At 43.6% G+C, this 15825-nt stretch overlaps 1 non-coding gene across 1 annotated transcript; it reads left to right on the forward strand.

Annotated features, from left to right (window-relative positions):
- Nucleotides 1-431: 431 nt before the first annotated feature.
- On the forward strand, nt 432-506 carry Trnas-aga. Its single transcript has one exon. It is a non-coding gene; the product is annotated as a tRNA-Ser (tRNA).
- Nucleotides 507-15825: the final 15319 nt, after the last annotated feature.

A 15825-nucleotide genomic window follows, 5' to 3' on the forward strand; every position in this document is an offset into this window, starting at 1 on the left:
TTTACTCACGTTATGGCAGCCCAAAATTTGGCTGGCGAATTGTATTCCGGTTTTGGTGATGAATATAAAAGCATTTTATGAAGTGTTATGTTGCTAGCGTCTATATAAAGAATGGGGACGGGTTGTTAAAGAGCTTCAAGTTGAAACTTCCTGGCAGATTAAAACTGTGTGCCCGACCGAGACTCGAACTCGGGACCTTTGCCTTTCGCGGGCAAGTGCTCTACCAACTGAGCTACCGAAGCACGACTCACGCCCGGTACTCACAGCTTTACTTCTGGCAGTACCTCGTCTCCTACCTTCCAAACTCCGCAATATCCTTTCTTTCAGGAGTGCTAGTTCTGCACGTTTTGCAGGAGAGCTTCTGTAAAGTTTGGAAGGTAGGAGACGAGGTACTGGCGGAAGTAAAGCTGTGAGTACCGGGCGTCAGTCGTGCTTCGGTAGCTCAGTTGGTAGAGCACTTGCCCGAGAAAGGCAAAGGTCCCGAGTTCGAGTCTCGGTCGGACACACAGTTTTAATCTGCCAGGAAGTTTCATATCAGCGCACACTCCGCTGCAGAGTGAAAATCTCATTCTGGAAGCTTCAAGTTGTTTCTTTGATGAGAAATGTCGAGCATTACGAACAGCAGGAAAGTATGGACAATGGGAAGTTCTCCGAGCCAACGGTTGTCAGATTTTTGATACCATCCTCCAAACTAATGGTGGTCGGGACAGACTTTCTGCAAACTCACTGAGTTGTTCGAGAACGGGCTAAAAAGCAGTGACTGAATTTTTATGCGGAAATTCTTAAAGCTTTTTAAATAAATCAAACGTTAATAACGTTCTGTTTCTCTATTCTTTACGTCTGCATATTTAATTTCACATCACCCTGGCGATGAACGCATTTTTCCTAACGAGAGATCAGTCTGTTGGCAGTGTCATTGTGCCACAACCTCAAATCTGCTTGCACCGTTTCACCACTGTCAAAGGGAAGTGCTCGAAGGTATTCTTTAAGTTTTGAAGACAGATTGAAGATCATATGGAGCCAAGTCGGGACTGTGTAAAGGAGAACTCAGGACAGTGAACTCATGACGTCGGATTGTTGCAGACATTGCAGCACTCTGGAGCCGAGCGACCGCAACGGTCGCAGGTTCGAATCCTGCCTCGGGCATGGATGTGTGTGATGTTCTTAGGTTAGTTAGGTTTAATTAGTTCTAAGTTCTAGGCGACTGATGACCTTAGAAGTTAAGTCGCATAGTGCTCAGAGCCATTTGAACCATTTGCAGCACTCTTCTGAGGTCTGGCACTGTCATGATGTAGGAGGGGGTACTCCATGTGTGGATGGTTAGAAAGTCTACGAGGGTAATCCCAAAAGTAAGGTCTCCTACTTTTTTGTAAGTGCATAGACCTGTATATTTCTACCATGATTTACATAAGTTTACAGCTTGAACATTTAGCTATTTTTCGACATAATCACCATTTCTGTCGATGCATTTTTGTTGACGCTGTGGCAGTTTTTGTATGCCCATGTCATACCAGCTCACTGCCATGCTGTTCAGAAAGTTATGAACCTCTTATTTCACCTCGTCGTCGGAGCTGAATCGCTGGGACCACAATTAACGCTGACAGGTACTGTGAGACTCAGAGAAAAAACTCAAACGGGCAATTCAGAGAAGAGGAATGTCGAGGAAGGGCGTACACATTCTTCATGACAACGCTCACCCACATATCGCTGGGCAAACCGTTGCTCTCCTGCACCAGTTTCAGTGGAACATAATCACCGACCCACCCCATAGTCCTGACTTGGCACCCAGTGACTATCACATGTTCCCTAGGTTAAAAGAACATTTGCCCGGAAAGCGATTCAGCTCCGACGACGAGGTGAAAGAAGAGGTTCGTAACTTTCTGAACAGCATGGCGGCGAGCTGGTATGACTTGAGCATACAAAAATTGCCACAGCGTCTACAAAAATGCATCGACAGAAATGGTGATTATGTCGAAAAATAGCTAAATGTTCAAGCTGTAAACTGATGTAAACCATTGTAGAAATAAACAGGTCTATGTACTTTTAAAAAAATAGCAGACCTTGCTTTTGGGATTACCCTCGTATTATAGCACGCTGTTTCTCGTGCACCGACATGAGCCTTACCGCCATGTTACACGCTACAATTGGGAGACCTCAGCGACAGAGAGCTACAAATATGAAGACATAATGACTAAAGAAGCAGAATGTTAATAAAGTTTGTTTTATTTAAAAATCTTTAAGAATTTTTACGTAAAAATTCGGAGGCATTACTTTTCGGCCCATACATTGATGGGCCAAAACATTATGACCATTACCTACTGCAAGACCGTATATTGCCTAATGGCTGCGGTGCCAACGAGATATAAGGTCCCTGCAACGAACCTGTGACGTAACACTAGTCGGTTTGTCGGTCACACTTCGCGAACGCTCGGCTCCATGCAGGGCCCATGGGAAATCAATATGTAATTGTTAAGGTACGCACTAAAGGCCTTAACTTTGTCCTGAGGTATTGAGAGCTTGCATGCATCTAAACGAGAGGTCAATAATTATTAAATTCGTCCGAAACAGTTACTCGCTCCCGACGGCTGCTGCTGGCACTCGTAAGAGCTGCAGTGTCACGTGCTGTGACGTAAGCGTCATGCCCTTTCTTTCTCGTGGGCCTCGGGTGGAGGGCATGCGACGCAGTTAGGAAAGAATATAAGTGGAGCAGAGACGAATAGAGAATCATTCTAGCGCCGATTCGAGCCATAAATTGTAATACCCACTCACATAAGCGACTTTGACAAAGGGCAGATTGTTATTGCTCAGAACCTGGGAACAAGCATCCCGGAAACGACGTAACCGGTCGGCTGTTCGTGTGCTTCGGTCGTGAGCATTTTATGGAAAGTAGTTGAAGGTCGGTGGAACTACGACTGGGCGGTAAGGCGGTAAATGTCCGCGCCTCATCACAGAACTTGGGCGTCGGAGGCTTGTCTGCTCTTTAAAGCAGGATAGGCAGCGATCTTTGGTAGGTGTGACGACAGAGTACAACGATGGTGCAGGCACGACTGTTTCGCAGCGCACCATACAACGCACATTGTTGAACAAGGGAATAATCAGCAGAAGACTCTTAAAACATGTCTCCGTGTCGACCCAACGACGTCCTCAATTACAGTTTCAGTAGACACGAAATCATAGACAGCGGACTGTGGTCCAATGGTAACGTGTCGCTTAGTCGGATGAATAACGTTTTTTGTTACAGTAGTCGATGGTCGTGTCCGGATTCGTCGTCATCCTGGCAGCCATTACTTGAAACATGACCCGCGTCACAGAAGCAGGCAACTGGGATAGTACGTGGGGCGTTCAATAAAAATGCAATACTTTTTTTCTCGACCAATTTCGGTTGGAAATGGGGAATTTGTGATTCGCCTTTCAGCCCCGATAGGTGGGGGCACTATACGTAACCCTCAAAATGGAATCTGTAACGGAGATGCGTTCCAAGCAGACAGCTGTCATTCGGTTTCTTTTGGAGGAAAACCAGGGTATCGCAGATATTCATAGGCGCTTGCAGAATGTCTATGGAGATTTAGCAGTGAACAAAAGCACGGTGAGTCGTTGAGCGAGATGTCTGCGAATGGGCTTGCTCTGAACTTTGGAAACGCACAGTACATCCAATTTTCTGCTGCAAAAAGTATAATTCCTTCAATAAAGGCAACACATCAAAAGAAGTCAATAGCCAGGGTAGAGCATACTAAGTTTTTGGGTGTACATATAGATGAGAATCTTAATTGGAAAAGTCATATTTTGGATCTCCTAAAGCGACTAGGTTCAGCAACTTTTGCAATCAGAATAATTGCCAATTTTGAGGATGTAGAAATTAGTAAGCTAACATACGTTGCATACTTCCACTCTCTGATGTCATACGGAATAACATTCTGGGGCAACTCAACACTTAGGCAAAAGGTATTCATTGCTCAAAAGAAAGTAGTTAGAATAATGTGTGGGGTTGATAGTCGCACATCTTGTAGGCATCTGTTTAAAAGGTTAGGAATTCTTACAACTGCTTCACAGTACATTTACTCAGTAATGAAATTTTTTCTCAACAACATGGACCAGTTTAAAATCAACTAACTCGCTACAAATAGTAAATTGTATCCGTGGTCCTGCAGTCAAATAGTCTATGCATTGGCTAGAACTGCGAACTAACGCCGGCCGGAGTGGCCGAGCTGTTCTAGGCGCTCCATTGTGGAACTGGGCGACCGATATGGTCGTAGATTCGAATCCTGCCTCGGGCATGGTTGTGTGTGATGTCCTTAGGTTAGTTAGGTTTAAGTAGTTCTGAAGTTCTAGGGGACTGATGACCTCATAAGTTAAGTCTCATAGTACTCAGAGCCATTTGAACCATTTTTGCGAACTAGCCAAATAAACAGAAATATTAAATAAGAGACAAATAAAGAATTAACAAAAAGGAAACCGTTCTAACGATAGTAATGGATGTAGACGACACCAGAGATTTCTGTTGAAAAATGTTTCTTCAAGAAAGTAAGCCTTAGATGTATGGAAAGTGGTCCTACGGTAAACAGTTATAACACGGAGAGAAAATAACCTTATATTGTGGTGTTGCAGTTCTTCTTGTTATGTCCATCCTTGCACTGAAAATAGGACGAGGAATTACGCCTTATGCAAGACACCTTCTTTCTGTTTTGTTTCATCTATACATGTTTCAGCACTTTTTGTGCTATCTCCAGTGGATTATTTTTTATTTTCTAACTGTATAATTAGTGGTACATATTAATAGTTAGCGAAACTTTTGGTACATAATATTTACAATTTTGAATCAATAATTGTTGTAAAATATTAAACATCGTTTGTTCACAGTTCACAGTTGAAATATGTATTAACGACCTGATACACTTGTGTTGTTTATAACGTTTTGTCAAAGTTCTATTTTTAGCTTAATTGTCAAAAAGAGTGGATGTATGCATTGGTTTACATACCTTACATGATGCTATTGGACATTTATTTTTGTAGCTAGTCTGCTAAACCATCTACAACTTCTCATCTGAAAACAGCAAAACGTAATTTTTTATTTTTTTGTTTATTATGCATTTACAAACGGAAATGAGTATACATCACGTTTCTTGTGTGTAACTTACGGTTTTGATATCGTGGTGCTTTCTCGTATGTTGTTGGCGAAGTGAATAGGCTGATTTCGTGACCTGTGGTCGCTTGACACTGCACTTTCTCCGATAGGCAGAGAAAGTTTCGGTAAATGTTAATATGTAACAACAATTTTACAGTTAGAAAATAAAAAATAATCCAGCACAAAAAGTTCTGGAACATATATGGGTGAAATAAAACAGAATGAAGATGTCTTGCATAATGCGGAATTCCTCGTCCTATTTCCTAAGATAACCTTATTAAATGCTGAAAAACTTACTTTGAGAGTGTTAAGAGAATGGTAACAAAATCCCTAAACTAAACAGTCATCAAACACATGTAAAAAGCTATGTTCATTTTGTGATCACAAAACATGATATATTAGCCAGTTAAAAACAACCAGAGTTCATTTGTAATTTGCACACCATACATGAGAGGTACCGAATAGAAACTCATAATCTACCTATTTTCAATTCCATAATGCAAGAGGATGAGTTCTGCAATGAGTTCCAGAGCTCACGAAACTTAGTGTCCCATCAAAAGTTAAAGCACTGAAGTGTCCCTACACCACTCTGAATCTTTCGCAAAGACGAAGCAACCCACGCTACCACAGGAAGGTCTGTCTTTTTCCCAGTCAAAGGTGCCTTCTTCAAGACCTCGAAGTGTCCAGAATCGCTCCTCCCTGGAGCGCACCACTCTAGAAATGTCTGCCTCGACTTGACTCCAGAAGTGTTCCGCCACTGCTTAACTTTCATTGGCAGAAGGCCAAACCCTCCAGAAATACGTCGTTAGTATCTTCTACAGCCATGATTTTGTCTCAGCCTGAGCATTTTACACACTAAACTAATCTATTGCAATTATATTTAAATAAAGCAATGTTACAAGCATTTAGTCACACATAGACCATGTATAATAAATATAAATAATAGTTTGTTCATACATAAATACAGGGCTATTACAAATGATTGAAGCGATTTCATAAATTCACTGTAGCTCCATTCATTGACATATGGTCACGACACACTACAGATATGTAGAAAAACTCATAAAGTTTTGTTCGGCTGAAGCCGCACTTCAGGTTTCTGCCGCCAGAGCGCTCGAGAGCGCAGTGAGACAAAATGACGACAGGAGCCGAGAAAGCAGATGTCGTGCTTGAAATGTACTCACATCAGTCAGTCATAACAGTGCAACGACACTTCAGGACGAAGTTCAACAAAGATCCACCAACTGCTAACTCCATTCGGCGATGGTATGCGCAGCTTCTGGATGCCTCTGTAAGGGGAAATCAACGGGTCGGCCTGCAGTGGGCGAAGAAACGGTTGAACGCAAGTTTCACGCGTAGCCAGCGGAAGTCGACGAATAAAGCAAGCAGGGAGCTAAACGTATCACCGCCGACGGTTTGAAAAATCTTACGGAAAAGGCTAAAGCAGAAGCCTTACCGTTTACAATTGCAACAAGCCCTGACACCCGATGACAAAGTCAAACGCTTTGAATTTTCGGCGCGGTTGCAACAGCTCATGGAAGAGGATGCGTTCAGTGCGAAACTTGTTTTCAGTGATGAAGCAACATTTTTTCTTAATGGTGAAGTGAACAGACACAATGTGCGAATCTGGGCGGTAGAGAATCCTCACGCATTCGTGCAGCAAATTCGCAATTCACCAAAAGTTAACGTGTTTTGTGCAATCTCACAGTTTAAAGTTTACTGCCCCTTTTTCTTCTGCGAAAAAAACGTTACAGGACACGTGTATCTGGACATGCTAGAAAATTGGTGCATGCCACAACTGGAGACCGACAGCGCCGACTTCATCTTTCAACAGGATGGTGCCCCACCACACTTCCATCATGATGTTCGGCATTTCTTAAACAGGAGATTGGGAAACCGATGGATCGGTCGTGGTGGAGATCATGATCACCAATTCATGTCATGGCCTCCACGCTCTCCCGACTTAACCACATGCGATTTCTTTCTGTGTGGTTATGTGAAAGATTCAGTGTTTAAACCTCCTTTACCAAGAAACATGCCAGAACTGCGAGCTCGCATCAACGATGCTCTCGAACTCATTGATGGGGACATGCTGCGCCGTGTGTGGGAGGAACTTGATTATCGGCTTGATGTCTGCCGAATCACTAAAGGGGCACATATCGAACATTTGTGAATGCCTAAAAAAACTTTTTGAGTTTTTGTATGTGTGTGCAAAGCATTGTGAAAATATCTCAAATAATAAAGTTATTGTAGAGCTGTGAAATCGCTTCAATCACTTGTAATAACCTTGTATCTAGTATTCTTAGCAAGTGCACGCACATTAACTGACGACAGATTGTAGTTAAACATTGTTTAAACAATTATTTATGTCTGCTTGGCACTCTTTTCAATAGTGGTGTCAGCTAACACGTTCGATTGACCACATCTTAAATTACCATGCTTTTACGTTACTGACTGTAATTGTACTTAAATAAAGTTATCAGCAAAATAGTCACATCCCTTACATAGCTACACAAGTATGAGAAGACATGAGATATTCATGCTACATTCAGTTTCTGTGTTATTGTAGAGAATACAATGTTCTGACAAACATTTCCATAATGAAAAGGATATAAAACGTAATAAATCTATAAGTAAAATACTTACAGATATGTCACTTTCACGGATCATGGTTATAGTGCAATGCTGTCATTTGAGATATAATTTGTTGAAATCGCATGAATTGTTTAAAAGTTGTTAATTCTAAGGTCCACTGCGACAATATTTAGTCAGTGTCAATTATTAACTTCTGTAGTTTTCAGGGTTTTGAAAATATTATTGTTTCACTGGATGCACCTCATTTTCCTGAGTTCGCAATATATTCAGATTTGTTTTATTATGTATCTCAGATTTATTACAGAATTTCTAAGAGTTGTAAGTAACCATATTTCAGATTGTCCGATGGTCTGCAATTTCTGGTGTATTTTCTGCACTCTGGATACAAGAGCAACCGTCTCCCTGCTTTGGGATTTTCCCATTTCTGACCACACTGACTGCCTTCACACCTGTGCAGGGCCATAGCAGTCGCCCTGCTGGAGCTGCCACGGAGCGCCCAGGCTCCTGATGCCGCTGGCTAGCGTTCAGCCACAAAAATAAGTTCACCCCACCTCATACTAATTCTAGGGCGCTGAATAACTCGCCTACATATGCATAACGTTACAGTAACAAGTGCACTTACAATGCTTAACCTGTTAAATATATATGTTTTGTGTTAAAATCATTTTGATAGGCACGCCATTTACTATTGTCAGGTGTCACTGAACAGTGTGCAGCGACACCTCCTGGGAAACAAACCAAACATAAACTTCTGTGGACATGTATGCTCTATGTGGGATCTATGTTATCTAAGATATTAACAGGAATGTTAGGAAAGGAAGAATGGTTTATTATCTCTTTATTCTGTGCACAAGGATCATAATGTATAATATCGAAATATAAGTTATTCCAATAATACTATTATAATGGTTATTATACACAATTTGCAACAATAACATGAAATAAACTGACGTAAAGATTTCAGTCTTTGTTTTTTGAAACAGATGCATCAGGAACAATAAGATCAAATGATAAACAATATACACTCCTGGAAATTGAAATAAGAACACCGTGAATTCATTGTCCCAGGAAGGGGAAACTTTATTGACACATTCCTGGGGTCAGATACATCACATGATCACACTGACAGAACCACAGGCACATAGACACAGGCAACAGAGCATGCACAATGTCGGCACTAGTACAGTGTATATCCACCTTTCGCAGCAATGCAGGCTGCTATTCTCCCATGGAGACGATCGTAGATATGCTGGATGTAGTCCTGTGGAACGGCTTGCCATGCCATTTCCACCTGGCGCCTCAGTTGGACCAGCGTTCGTGCTGGACGTGCAGACCGCGTGAGACGACGCTTCATCCACTCCCAAACATGCTCAATGGGGGACAGATCCGGAGATCTTGCTGGCCAGGGTAGTTGACTTACACCTTCTAGAGCACGTTGGGTGGCACGGGATACATGCGGACGTGCATTGTCCTGTTGGAACAGCAAGTTCCCTTGCCGGTCTAGGAATGGTAGAACGATGGGTTCGATGACGGTTTGGATGTACCGTGCACTATTCAGTGTCCCCTCGACGATCACCAGTGGTGTACGGCCAGTGTAGGAGATCGCTCCCCACACCATGATGCCGGGTGTTGGCCCTGTGTGCCTCGGTCGTATGCAGTCCTGATTGTGGCGCACACCTGCACGGCGCCAAACACGCATACGACCATCATTGGCACCAAGGCAGAAGCGACTCTCATCGCTGAAGACGACACGTCTCCTTTCGTCCCTCCATTCACGCCTGTCGCGACACCACTGGAGGCGGGCTGCACGATGTTGGGGCGTGAGCGGAAGACGGCCTAACGGTGTGCGGGACCGTAGCCCAGCTTCATGGAGACGGTTGCGAATGGTCCTCGCCGATACCCCAGGAGCAACAGTGTCCCTAATTTGCTGGGAAGTGGCGGTGCGGTCCTCTACGGCACTGCGTAGGATCCTACGGTCTTGGCGTGCATCCGTGCGTCGCTGCGGTCCGGTCCCAGGTCGACGGGCATGTGCACCTTCCGCCGACCACTGGCGACAACATCGATGTACTGTGGAGACCTCACGCCCCACGTGTTGAGCAATTTGGCGGTACGTCCACCCGGCCTCCCGCATGCCCACTATACACCCTCGCTCAAAGTCCGTCAACTGCACATACGGTTCACGTCCACGCTGTCGCGGCATGCTACCAGTGTTAAAGACTGCGATGGAGCTCCGTATACCACGGCAAACTGGCTGACACTGACGGCGTCGATGCACAAATGCTGCGCAGCTAGCGCCATTCGACGGCCAACACCGCGGTTCCTGGTTTGTCCGCTGTGCCGTGCGTGTGATCATTGCTTGTACAGCCCTCTCGCAGTGTCCGGAGCAATTATGGTGGGTCTGACACACCGGTATCAATGTGTTCTTTTTTCCATTTCCAGGGGTGTATATGTATGTGACATTATTTTCATCATATTTTGGTTTGACAACATATTAATAAAAAATACAAGTCAAGTCTCTGTTCATGATTCTCCTCACGTTTTGAATACAGCATTCAACAGAGAACCTTTGGATGAAAGTATGAAAACTAGTGGATAAAAATATAAAAATTACAAAATATAAAAACATAAAACTTGAGGCTAATGCCCTTAACGACTTGGCCACCTTATGTGAACATACTGCCCCATACCAACATTGAGTTTGTTTCTCTTTTTATAGCTCTAGCAATGGAACTGCTGCAATCATATAAAAGATGGGAAATAAATAAAATAATCAAAATAAATCAAAATGAATGCACTTACATTCGTTCATTCATTTACCTACCATGTTCTGTAAACGCTAGAATCAAGGAGCCTCCAAGGATATGGAATGAGCCAAGTTATAATAATTTATAATTTAAGCAGCAACAAGCCACGAATTTAAAAGAGTTTTTTAAAAATCAAATCATAATGAACAGGTAGAGGCTGGGAACTTTTGTAAAGTGTAGTGACAACACATTTTGGCAAGTGCTAATCCACACACATTCATAATTACTTCTAGATTAGATTATATAAAGCAGCATGTATGTACACTATCCAATCACGTTAATGTGGCCTCCTGTCAGAAGCCTGAATACCCGCCTTTTGCACCAAAGACCACTACAAGACATTGAGGAAGAGGGTCAGTGAGGTTCTGGAAGCTACTGACAGCGATGTGGGCCCATGCTGACTCCAGTGCCGTGGCCAGCTGCACTAGATTTGTCGACTGAGCATCCATGGCGTGAACAGCCTCATCAACGTGATCCCACAGATACTCGATCGGATTTAAATGTGAGGAGTTTAGTGGCCTGGGGAGTACGGCAAACTCATCCTGGTTCTCTTCAAACTATGCACATACACTGCGACCAGTATGATATGTTGCATTGTCCCACGATAGATGCCATTGTGTTAAGAAAAAATAAACTGCATGTAGGGGTGGACATGATTCTGTGGACATGATTCTCTAGGATAAATGCATTCTTGTCTTGATCCCTTGTGGGTTCCAGAATGATAAGATGATAAGAAAATGCCACAAAAGCATTCCACATACCACAACGCTGCTTCCTCTGGCCTAGGCCCTTTCAACGATTGTTGCGGAATGCTTGCTTTCAGGGGTTTCACGACATACATGCCAATGGCCATCTCTCATCTGGAAAGTATGACCAGTGGTGCACCACAGTTGCCTCAGCGCCAGTTTTGTACAGTGCCACTTTCCCATGCACAATATTCTTTGACATTGCAGCATATGAACAGCTAGAATCTTAGCCATTTCAGAAATAGTTACACCCTTGGTCCGAAAGCCAACGATGATGCCCCTTTTGATGCCAGATAAATGACTCCACTTCCACATTATGGTAGGGACTGCGCTATTTTCTGCATCCCCTGGCCAGCTTTATATAATCTCCACTGCTAGTGTTGCCACCTACCATCTGTGAATGGTTATTGCACATGGGTGTTGAACATAGGCAGTGGTCGTATAAATACAACCAGACCATGTGTATATGTATATATGCACAATATCTGGGATCTTCTTCCAAACCCCTTGATAAAAATCAACCAGATTTGGCAGAGAAACAGTGAACTTCACCAGTATCAGCATTGTGCGGTTTATAACCTCCATGTCCAATAGCAGATGAAAGAATGGGGAAAACGTCTTTTATCAGACCCTGCAGTGTAGGGTGCCCTGCACAACAGGTGTGTTGCATGGGAGTAGTATTGGCCTGCCATATGACCTGATTTGTAGGCTACCCTACTAGCCTACATGTCAGTGGCTACAGAAGGTTTCCTACACCCAGATTTGTAGGTTGCCCTAGTTGGGGTAGTATTACCCTGCTTCATTGACCTATGTTGCAAGGGCTATGTGTGTAAACAGGGATGGCTAAGGTAGACAGACAGTGAAGGGGATGGTCAGAGAGAGAGAGGGTAGCAGGGGATGAATGGGAAGAGAAGGGCACATGATAGGATGGAAAGTGAGAGAGAGGGCTGGGAGGAATGGACAGAGAGAGTGAAGAAGGAGAAGAGGAAGAGGGATAAAGAGAGTGGGGTGGAGGGTGTAGGCAGAGAGAGAGAGAGAGAGAGAGAGAGAGAGGAGAGGATGGGATGAAGAGGTAGAGAGGGGGTGAAGATGGTCAGGAAGAGGAGGGCAAGAACATGGATAGAAATAGGGACAGGAAGAGGAGGTGGGCTGAGAGGAAGGAGTCCACACATTGAGAGAGGGAGGGGGAAGATGAGCAGAGAGGAGAAGATTGACAGAATGAGTGAGGGTAAGATCATGAAAAGGATGATGAGGAAGATATGGGCAGAAAGAGAGCTGAGAAAATGGTGGGCAAAGAGGGGAGGGGAGGAAATGGAACAAGAGACAGGGGTGGAAAGAATCTATGCATTGTATGAGACATACGCATATGCGGGTGAAGCTGTGGGCCAAATATATAGAGCAGTATGCATGTATGTATGACCAAGATCTCCTCCCAAATATGCGGATCGATTTCAACCGAATTTGACACACAAACAGCAAACTTCTAAGTGTCAGCACTGTGAGGTTTATAATCTTTTAGCTTCAATAGCAGTGCAGATAGGGCAAAAAACGTGTTGTTTTTCAACTCCTGCTGTATAGGCTGCCCACATGAGAAGATTGTAATGTGGGAATAGTATTGGTCTGCCTTATTGACCTGATTTGTCAGGCAGCTTACACACCAGGGGCAAGAAACTTTTTTTAAAATCCCTGACTTCTGTGCTGCCCTGAGCAACAGGTCTGTTGTGGAAATAGTATCGGCCTACTTTCTCAACCGGTTTTGTAGGATATGTACATGCAGATAGGCATGGCTTGGGGAAGGTTGAAATTGATAGAGGAGAAATGGATGGAGAGATAGGACAGGAGTGATTGGGCAGGATGAAGGGGGCAGGAGGGGATGGACAGAGAGAGGAGAGCCAAGAGGGGATGGACAGAGAGAGGATGGATTGAGGGAGGGGAAAGAGGAGATGGAGAGAGAGATGGGGGAAGAGGGTGGGGGAGGAAGAGTGGAGCAGGGAGATGGACAGAGAGAGGTGGGCAGGAGGAAATGGAGAGAGATGGGAGGAGGTTATGGACATAGAGAGAGGAGAGGATGAGGTGGACAGAGAGAGGGGGATGACGAGATGTACAGAGAATGATGGAGGAGGAGATGGTCAGACAGATGGGGAGGAGGAGATGGACAGAAAGGAGGGAGGAGAGGGTGATGCAGGAGCTAGGTGGAAGATGTAGAGGGGCAGTGGGCAGTTTGAAGAGGGAGGAGGAGATGGACAGGGAAAGTGGGAGGTGAATGAGGGAGGACTGTAGGTCATAGATGGGGAGCAAAGGAGATGGACAATGGACAAAGAGAGGAGATGGAGAGAGAGAGAGAGAGAGAGAGAGAGAGAGAGAGAGAGAGAGAGAGAGAGGATGAGATGATGGACTAATAGAGGTGGGAGGATGAGGTGGACAGAGAGACAGGGTGAGGTAGAGGAAGGGATGGACACGGAGAGGGGGCATGTGGACGTCTGTACAATACATGTGTTGATGAAAGCATTGTGAGAAGAGCTGCAGGGAAAAGGCTTAACCGCTTTTTTGAGAAACAGAACTTCCCTTTCTCCTATATTACTATGATACGGTTGTTAACTACTGTATGGAAGCAAAGTATTTACATAGCTTTAGCCAGATCACTGTCAACTGTCATGGAACGAGGCGGCACATTGGATTTGCATTTGGGAGGACGATGGTTCAAATCTGGGTCTGATCACCCAGATTTAGGTTCTCTGTGATTTCCTTAAATCGCTCCAGGTACATTCCGGGACGGTTCTTTTGAAAGGGCACGGCTCCGATTGCCTTCACCATCCTTGACTCAATCCGTCTCTAATGGCATCAATGTGAATGAGATGTTAAACCTAATCTTCCTTGCTTCCTTCCTATCAACTGCCTGTATACTGGAAAAGGCACAACCTTTCTTTCTCTTCCCTAGAGTTAATCCCATCTTGTACAGGGTCCACATTTACAGGACTTGGCAAATTTTATTTTAATTAACTATGTAACTCGATGTCCTTCCTGATGCCTTAGTCGTCTAGGTAACTTAGAGGAGGTAAGTTATTTTTAACATATTCTTACTGCTTGTGGATCGTATTCTCTGAGGTGAGATTTGGGGACCAGCCGACTATTTACTTAAACGAGAGTGGGAAACCTCCCAAAAACCACACTCATGCCGACTGTTATACCAGCCCACGGTCATTAATCAGCTGTGCAGGTTCAGTACGGGTCTGGCTCACCTCCGGGTCTCCCAAGGTAATGTGCTATCCCATACGAGCAAGTCTCTGAATGTACAGAAACTGTCAAATCACACTTTACACTTCCATGTCCAAATATTCTGATAAATTTCATGCATGACTAATGAGGCATTCTTTTACAAGGTATCTGAATATTTGGTTATTATCGGTTTCCTGCCTGATCTTCTTCGGCAACCTGGTATAGACTTTTTGCACCAAGTAGAAAACTTCATTTTGAACCGTAAATACGGGTGCATAGTCTATTTGGAAATTACTTGTACTCTATTTGGAAATTACTTGTACCTCTAATACTGTGGTTGTGAAGTACAGCGGTCAGTATAAATTCATTGTGGGAGTAAATATATCTGGACGTAAATATGAGATTCTCTAAGTTTCGGTAGTGGTTTCTGCCAAGATGTTCAGTTATCATCTTTGCACAATATTCTTATTACGCACTCTTGGAAAATAAATACAAGATAAGAAGAAATAGAGATCGGCTTCAAAACATTTGAGAAACTAATGACGTCAAAAACATGTCTGTTGGCATGAGATGTGGCCACATGATCTTTGGACCTTGGTTTGAACCTCGTTCTTCAAAATTATATGCAAGCTGCCTCTACCAATAACCATCTCGCATGACAATAAAGTATTACAGTATGTAGCTATTTACATTCCCAGCATTTGAAGTAAAAAAAGAAAATGGCATCGCTATCATTAATTCAGCTTGTGATAAAGTAACCGTGGGAGAAGAAGACACAACGCGTAAGACGTGGCGTCATCCTCAATAGGCGGAGTGCAGGATTCTTCAGTGTTCTTCACGCTAGCATTAGCTTTAGAAGTAAGAACCCAGCCACATTTTCTTAAGAAAAGACAAACTCAAACGTGACTTGCTACAGAGGACCCTGTCGCTTTCCTGACAGCGTCGACCTCGACATAAAACAAATCATCTTGAACAGTTGGCTGAAGGCCGATTCACAGTAGCGTACTCTTTCCACTGGGCGGTTTCTGTCTGTGAGCTAGTCTTACACTTTTCTTCTCATCTGTTATCCCTGGGACTGGATTACAATTTATTATTTATTTACCTTAAAAAACTACTGTTTTCATAGTTAAAAATATCAAAAAATTGCAGAAATGTGTTTTATTTTAGACAAAAAAGTTTAATGTGTAACACCCATAACCTTTTTGGAATTTACTCCTTTTATATAATTGTTAACACACTGCAAACTGTTTTGATATGCTCGTGAATCCTGGGAAAGCAGTCTAACAATAGCGGCAATGACAACAATGGGGCCAAGCGGGTAGTGCCGTAAGGGAAACGCGAA

Source organism: Schistocerca piceifrons, chromosome 6 (assembly GCF_021461385.2).
Source record: "Schistocerca piceifrons isolate TAMUIC-IGC-003096 chromosome 6, iqSchPice1.1, whole genome shotgun sequence".
Lineage (NCBI taxonomy): Eukaryota > Metazoa > Arthropoda > Insecta > Orthoptera > Acrididae > Schistocerca > Schistocerca piceifrons.